Consider the following 8,403-nt stretch of genomic DNA (forward strand, 5'->3'; position numbering starts at 1 on the left):
TCCAAAACAGAACAGAAAAACTAAAAGCCATCGGCGTTTATGGGTTTGCTGCTTTTCCAAAGGGAGAAGGGGTGTGGGAAAGGGGGTTACACACTCCCAAAGCCATCCCTGCCCCAAGTAAGGATTTAAGCTGCTATCATGAAGAAGAAAAAAAAAAAAAAACCACACACAACAAAAAGCCCACACAAATAACCCAACCCAAACCACAAAAAGCCTCTGCCACAACCAGCACATCCTAAAAATACTGGGGGAAAACAAACAAACAAAACAGGAATGCTGGAGCTGGCAGTGAAACTTGTTCTCCATCAGCAGGGAGAGGCACCAGCCTGCATCCATCTTCCTCCTGAAAGCGGATGACACAGCCTTGGATGATGGTAAGAAATTAGTAATAATAAAAAGTAATAGTAATAATTGTATGAATTGCTGTTCCCACCTGCCTGAGCTTCTCGGGAGGTGGCTGACAGAGTGGCCAAGCACAGCTCCAACAAGCTCAGAGGCCATTACAGACAGACTCACCATGGGGAACGTCATTTCCCAAAGCTTTCATAAATGAGAATTATATAACTGGAGATAAAAAAACTAAACAAACACAAACAGAACAGTATAGCCAGGCAGGTTACATAAACCATCTTCACAAGCGAGAAAGTACTTGAGATCCCACTGCCCACTCCCTGGCACCCTCTAAGTGAGGTTTTTGCCATCAGAAATTAACAGGCTCCTTCTATCCTGACTTCTCTCCTACTCCAACAAGGAAGGAAAGACCCAGGCAGGCTTTTTGAGACACTGGAAGGGATCGTTCCACCTCTGGGTGTTAAAGGTGAAGAGTCCCCATCCTGCAGAGCATACTATGGTAAAGCCTGACCTCTCCATGGGCAGCTTGGAGCATCCTCCTGGCAGCAGCCTACCCAACACATGGCAAATTCCACTCTAAGAGACAGCTCCCGGAAACTAAAACAAATACAAAATGGAAATAAACAAGAAATACCTAGTTTGCCAATTCTGTTCTAATTTAGTTTCTTCTCCAGAATAAATCTGACAATTAAGCTTGGATTTATTTCCGTTTTTTTCATTTCTGACAGCATCTCGTTGCTTACAACAGATTTAGGGGTGTCCCAAAATCCCACACATGTGACTTTAAATTTGCAGGGAGAATGTTGTATGAAAACACTGACACCCTGCATGAGGCTTGGCAGCACCTCCACAGCCCTGATGCTGAATCCCAGGGGGGTCCCCAACTCCCTGCACCCAGAAATAACCTCTCATGAAGCCACGTGTGCACCACTGGGGCTGTGAGGGACAAATTACATTGGGCAAACAGCACTTCCCGGCACGTTGTGAAATCTCAGCCTGTCCCTGTGCCAAACTGGGATTTCTTGGAGAGAACAAGGCAACGTCATGAGCAGCCGAACTGACAGAGGGGACCAGGACCAACATCTTTGGGGAATGCTGATCAGCAGATCAAGAGAGGTGATTCTACCCCTCTGCTCTGGTGAGACTTCACCTGGAGTACTGCTTTTAGCTCTGGAACCCTCAACATAGGAAGGACATGGATCTGATGGATTGGGTCCAGAGGAGAGCCACAAAAATGATCAAGGGACTGGAGCACCTCTCCTGGGAGGACAGGCTGAGGGAGATGGGATTATTCAGCCCGGAGAAGAGAAGGCTCCAGAGAGACCTTAGAGTGGCCTTCCAGTACCTGAAGGGGGCCTACAATAATGCTGCAGAGGGACCATTTCCAAAGGCCTGCTGTGATAGAACAAGGGGCAATGGTATGAAATTAGAGGAAATTTAGATTGGATGCTAGGAACAAGTTCCACACCATGAGGTTGCTGGACTGCAACAGGTTGCTCAGGGAAGGCAGATACTCAGGGTCAGGCTCGACAGGGCTTTGAGCAATGTGTATGTCCCTGCTCACTGCAGGTGACTTGGACTAGGTGCCCTTTCCAACTCAAACCATTCTATGATTCTTTGCTGCAGCTTTGGGGACCACACTGCATTGCCACTGGATCACCTTCATCCCACTGCTAGCCCCCCAGAGCAGAGACATGGCCATGAGCTCCAGCACTTTCACACCAAAGATGTTTCTCCTGCTGTTCATGTGGAACCTTCTTGGTTCCAGTTTGTGCACGCTGCCGCTTGTCCTACCACTGGGAACCACTGAGTAGAGTCTGACCCCAGCCTCTTACCCCCTCACCTTTTAGCTCTTGCTGAGCATTGATCAGATCTCCTCTCATGCCGTTCTTGTTCAGGCTCTGTAGAGCCCCTCTGTAGAACCCCCTGGTTCTCAGCCTTTCCTCCTCACAGAGCTGCTCCAGGCCCTTCAGTGTCTTTGTAGCCTCTACTGGACTCTCTCCAGCAGTTCCATATCTCTTTTGAAATGGTGAGTCCAGAACTGAACCCAGGACTCCAGCAGTGGCCTGACTAGGGCAGAGTAGAGGGGAAGGAGAACTTCCCCAACCTGCTGGTCACATTTCTCACTTAAATAAGAAAATACTTTTAACAAGACTGTTTCCCTAAATATTTCTAATTCTAATATTTATGAAGCAGGAACATCATAGACAGAAGATGATTTAATTGCAGTCCCTTGTCATCCTCCCTCTTCCCTTCTGACAGCTACTTTTAGTGCAACCTCCTTTATTTCCCAACACGCTCACTTGCAAACTGAGAAATCCTTATTGCCATCACACTTCCTGATGATGGGAAAAGATCACCAGCTTCAGACAAACAAGTTACATTTGAGCTACTTGTGGTAATTTCTTAAGTTACATTAGAACACCCCCCCCCCCCAAGTTGTTTATTATTCTTCCGTGACGAGCAGGACATGGTACATGCCCCACAGCTCCCTCAAGAGGTTGCAACGACTTGATATAAATGTATGTAACTGAAAGGGAATATCAAATATTAAAGAGTGTAAAAGTAGAAATAACAAAGAACAAATCATTCCCCTAATCCATTATGGGATATTTTTGTCCCCCTGAGCCAGCCTAGGGAACTGTGCATCTTGAGTCTCACAGCAAACTTGCTCCTTCTGCAAGGCAGTAATTAAACTCCTCTAATTAAAATCACAGAATTGCTCAGGTTGGAAAAGACCTCTAAGATCAAGCCCAGCCTTCTATCCTATACCTCCATGACCACTAGACCATGTCCTGAAGCGCTACATCTACTCCATGGAGGGTTACTCCACCATCTGTCTCCCTGAGCAGGTGATTCATAGATTCAAAGAATAGTTTGGATTGGGAGGGATCTTGAAGATCATCTAGTTCCAACTACCCTGCCATTGGCAGAGACACCTTCCAACTAGTCCAGGTTGCTCAAGGCCTCATCCAACCTGGCCTTGCACACCTCCAGGGAGGAGGCATTCACAACCTCCCTGGGCAACCTGTGCCAGTATCTCACCACAATCAGTGTAAAGAATGTGATAGTTCTGAAGGATGCAGTTTGGCTTTTCTTCAGAAATTTTCCTTATTCCTTATTTTTTGGCACATCTCAGTGGGAAGATGCTTTAACAGCACTAGGAAAGAACCTCAACAGAATTCAAGTGTGTGCTGGGCAAATGCCATGTCAGGAAGCAACAGTTATTTGCTTCTATTTAGTTAAAACAGAATAAAAAGTAATTTCACAAGGTGTCATCCCAGCAGAGCCCTCTGCTCCAGGCAGAACCAGCACTGTGCCAGCCTTCCCCCACCATAAGCCCCTCCAGCACTGGTCAAGCTCCATCCTTCAAGCCCAAAGCCACACAGGACACACTGTGCCGTGGTCCTGCTCTGTAAGATTCAGCAGATGAGCTGACTTCTCCTTAACTGTCCAGAAATCAGCTGTTTTACCTGCTTCATGTCATCTTGCATTTTCTCTGGCACAAGCCCCCACGCCCTGCCAAGAACTCCCCAGTCCCCCCTTCATCTCCAGCTCCCATGAGCAACCAGCTTCATCATGTCTTCAACCCACCCCAGAAGGTGCTGTCAGCATCCACCATACCACAGGGCTGACGCAGCATCCCACGAAGGACCCCCAGTATTCTCCAACAACAGCTCCAGCATTCTCACCAAAGACCCAGCATCCTACTGAGAACCCCCCAGCATCCAAATAAGGGATCCCAACATTCCCGACAAGGACCCCAGCATCCAATCTTTGGGCTGCGTAACTCTTCAGTCCCACTGGAAGGTTACTCCTACTCAGTCCCCTACTCCCACTTAACTTCTTGCCAGCAGTGGCCATCATTCCCACTGCATGGACAGCATTTCTGTCCATCCACAGCAGTTTTGTCCCATCTCTCACATACCAGTCTGGAAATAAAACGTGAGCATCTCCCTGCTGCAGCACCAGTACTCAACTCAAACCCCACAGCTCCAGGAAAACAGCTCCTAAAGCCAGAGATAGGTTCTGCTGAAGGAACTGGGTGAGCCCTTCAAAGAGGCAGGAGAGAGGTAGCTTCACCAGGTTTTCAAGGAAGGAGCCATTTGTGCTGTCAACTTTGCTTTTTACCTCACAATCCCAGTTTCCAAGCTGGATCTGATGCCCCGATGATGTCCCAAATCCTCCTCAAGAGTTTAAGAGCTTGTTAGGGAGAGATATCAGGTAACCTCTACCTTTGAAACCCCAAAAGAGCAGCTCCTGAATTTTTTTGCTTTCACGTTTTAAGTTTGTTTGTATGATTGTTTTTCCACCAGCAGCAGCACAATCCCACTTGCTTGGAGTGACGAGGACAGAAACAGGATTAGAGCCTCAGCTGGAAGTCACCAGCCCATGATATACCAATAGTGGCCATATCCCGCATGAGCTCTTAGAGCTCATGTGAAATATTTTCCCTGTTAAGAAGCTGCTCACTCGATAGTGTAATTCAAAACCAGAAGCTTTGAAAGAGATTTTGTGCCCAGAGAGGAGGGAAAAATAGCAGAAGCCTAAAAAATACTAATTATCCTTGTGCAATTGCTTCCACCTACTGCTAGGGAAACTATGGGTTGAGGCACACAGGCTATAGGGTGTTCTGGGGAGTGGCATTAGAGGGGTGGTTACACCTCAGCATAGGAGCCTCGGTTTGTCAGGGAAAGAGAGAAAAGGAAAAATGTTCCGTCTCCTCAAGCACCCTCCTGCTAGCACAAATGGCAAAAGACAGACCCCACCCAGATAAAGCCGCCTTGTCCCCATCCTAGTGTAGCCAATTATCCCCAGCAAACCTCAGGCACCCACACACACCCTGCCTGCACTGGAGGGGATGTCTATGGGGTGGGGACCCCCATCCTATCTTTACCCCACAACTGGGGGGGGGGCACCATCCCCTTCCCAGCACAAGTCCACGCCCAGTGTCCCCCATACAGCCTGAGGTCCGGTCCATCCGCCCCATGTACGCCTCTCCCCAACTCCACTCTGCCCCACGCTTGCCCCACAACCGCATAACTATGCTATTTTTCCAGCCCCACTGTGACATCCCCCAGCCTCACACAGGGCACATGGGTAGCGCCGCACAGACGCCCCTCGGGTCCCAAAGAAGGACCCACACAGGGCATTCCAGGTCTCTAGCCCCACACAGAACCAGCCTAAGCCCACACAGCGACTCACGCAGGGCTCCCCAGCCCCACACAGGGGCCCATACAGGGCATCCCGAGCACCACGTAGGGGCCCACGCAGGGCACCTCAGAACCCTAGGCCCACACAGGGACTAACAAAGAATGCCCCCTAGCCCCACGCACGGACCCACAGAGGACACACCAGACCCCCAGCCCCACCGAGAGCCGCCTGCCGACACCCACCTACCGCCTCAGCCGTCCGGCTCCGAGTGGCCCCTCGCAACCGCGCCGGCCAAGTCTCCCCTGCCGCCGCGCCCCGCCTGTCGGCTCACCTCCCATTGGCCAGCTCGTCTGACCGTCTTAGCACGCTACTCTTTCTGCCTTTTGATTGGCTCTGGCGGCGGCGGTATGCAAATAAAGGGCATTCGCCCCGCCTCTATCACCCTGGCCCGACCCAAACACTTGACGGGGGCAGCGGAGGCGAAGCCGTGCGAGAACTGGGGAGCATCCCGGCTGCATGCGATACCCTAGGGGAGTCTCGGTGCAGTGCGATGTCCCTGGAGGAGTCCTGGCCCCTGCGGTGTTCCTGATGGGAGGTCCTAGTCCCGAGCGATGTCCCTGGCGGGATATTGGCACTGCATGATGTCTGCGAGGTGTTCGCAGCCCCGTGCAAAGCCCCGGGAAGGGGTCCCGTTTGTGCAATGTGCCGGGGAGGTCTCGGTGGTGTGCAGTGCCCTGAGAGGGCTCCTCTGCCCCGTGCGATGCCCCAGGGGTTTCCCTGTACTACATAATGTCCCTGGGGTGGGCCTAGTCCTGACAGGGGTCGGAGATGCAGCTCCATGCAGTTCTCCAAGGTTCCCCCAACCCTGAGCAGCGCCCTTGGCAGCGGGGGAGGGGCGACAACTTTCGTACAGCGCCCCCTCCCCAAGGACACTTCGTCCCCAAAGACATCCCAGCCACAGAACCAACCTGCCCTGTGCAGCGCCATTTTCCTAACCCACCACAATGCCCCAGCCCTGTACAGCATTCCATGTGTGTGCCAGTCTTCAGCATCACCCCACAGGCACCCCAGCCCCATGCATCACCCCATGGGTGCCCCAACCCTCTGTATCACCTCCTTGGTGTTTATTGAGGGAATTATCATATTAAGAGCAAATAAGAGTGCTCAACAGCTGAGGAGGGAAGAAGGAGGGTGGTTTGGAGGCCACATTGGCTGCTGGGACATGCAGAAATGTTCCTGTTCAGTGCAAGGGAGCTAAATAACCTCAAGATTAGACATAATGTGCATTGGCCATTAAACATCCCATCACTGCTCAAGCCTGGTGAGCCCAGAGGGGCCAAAGAAGCTGAAAGCAGGGATTACAGAGCAAGTTTAAAATGTGCATCTCTGAGTATTTAGATAGAGTGGTCATTTTTTTGCAGGCCTGTGCCTGTGGGCTGGTTCCCACAGCTCCTGCCCTAGTTCACATTACTGCTGATGCCTGCAGCTCCCAACCTGCACCCCAGCTCCCACATATTGAGCTCATAATTATTTTCATGATATTTCATTTTCTTCCTCTCTGAAATAATATAATCTTGCATTAAACACTCCTCAATCATCCTCTGAGAGCTTTACATTTCCATTTACCAAAGAAATATTGTTGGTTTCCAACATCCACAAATTAATTTTGTGTAGGCCTCTTAGACAATAAACACAAGTCCTGAGAAAGTCCATGGGGTCCATGGTGTGACGGTTTGGGTGTTCCCCGCCCCCCCACACTTTAGAAGTTACCCAGACTAGTCTCAGCCGTCTCTGGCAACATGGCAACAACATGGCGGGCAACATGCATGTTGCACATGGCAACAACATGGGGGTCCAGCCTGGTTTGGTTTTGCACCCCTAAAATAGAAAATTTCTTTGGTAGGAAAATGAAAAAACATCCATGAGTAGAGAGCACTACGTGAGGCTTTTAAAAGCCATCTTCCAAATCACTGTGATGCCAGTGCCAGCTCACTCTGCTTTTTGGGGTGTGGGATGCTTGAACTCCCCCCAATGCCAGGGTCTGCCCCATCTCCTCCATTCCTGTAATAAGACCTGGAGTAAATCCACTCCATAAATAATCCTGAGTGGCTGCCAGGGGCACTGTTTGTTCCCCCTCACTGTCCAGTTGACTGCACGTGTCTTGTTCTAGCCCTATGTCTGCTGTGCCACCATCATCCCACCCTAAAAGGATGAAGGGTGGGGTCCAGGAGAAACCCTGCCTACCAGAACCGGGGAGCAAAACCTCAAGACCTCATTTCACCAGTGATGTCCTTCCTTGTGCCATCATGAGCACTCCATGCGATGTGACAGTGTCAGTTCCTCAAAGAGAGAGAAGAAAGGAAAACTACAATGAAATGGGGGGTATTTTTATTCATCCTTGTGTTTGGCTGAAAATAGCCTGAAGAGTGCAGGGAGGCGAAGAGTCCCCCCACCTCAGCCTTCTATCTCAGGGCCACATTGGTGAATCTCTGGAGTGTGTTGGAGAGCCCAGAAGATGTGTTGCTTGCGGTTTCCTTTTGCATGTGCCCATGCAAATCGAAGGCACTGGGTGACAAGCGATGGCCCCAGGGTGGGTGACCCATGTGGGATCCCCTCCTGAAGAGATCCAATACAGCCTTCTCATTGCTACCCAGACACCCACCTGCTGCCTGTTTGGGGGAAGAAATCAGCTTTTTGCAGCCTGGTGTTGCTGTTGGCACCCTCCCAGCACATGTAGCCCCTGAAGGGCTTGGTTTGTCACCTCAGGGGGTATAGCATGGTGGGGGCCCTGCTAGGAGCCAGGTGTTTACATGAGGTGCTGCTGGGTGTTGCACAACATGCAGTGGAGAACAGGAGGACACCCTGACCCAGCCACCAGCTCTGGGTGCAGCTTTGCTG

At 50.7% G+C, this 8,403-nt stretch overlaps 1 protein-coding gene across 1 annotated transcript in view; it reads right to left on the reverse strand.

The window, feature by feature from the left end:
• The window catches only part of FKBP5 (FKBP prolyl isomerase 5), a 31,805-nt gene extending 25,977 nt beyond the window's left edge, over positions 1–5,828 (reverse strand). Inside the window, 1 exon segment of the mRNA XM_064173947.1 lies at positions 5,752–5,828. The gene's annotated coding sequence lies outside the window, so the exon portion shown is untranslated.
• Between the last annotated feature and the right edge of the window lie 2,575 nt (positions 5,829–8,403).

The sequence above is a fragment of the Pogoniulus pusillus genome, chromosome 39 (assembly GCF_015220805.1).
Source record: "Pogoniulus pusillus isolate bPogPus1 chromosome 39, bPogPus1.pri, whole genome shotgun sequence".
NCBI classification, from domain to species: Eukaryota; Metazoa; Chordata; class Aves; order Piciformes; family Lybiidae; genus Pogoniulus; species Pogoniulus pusillus.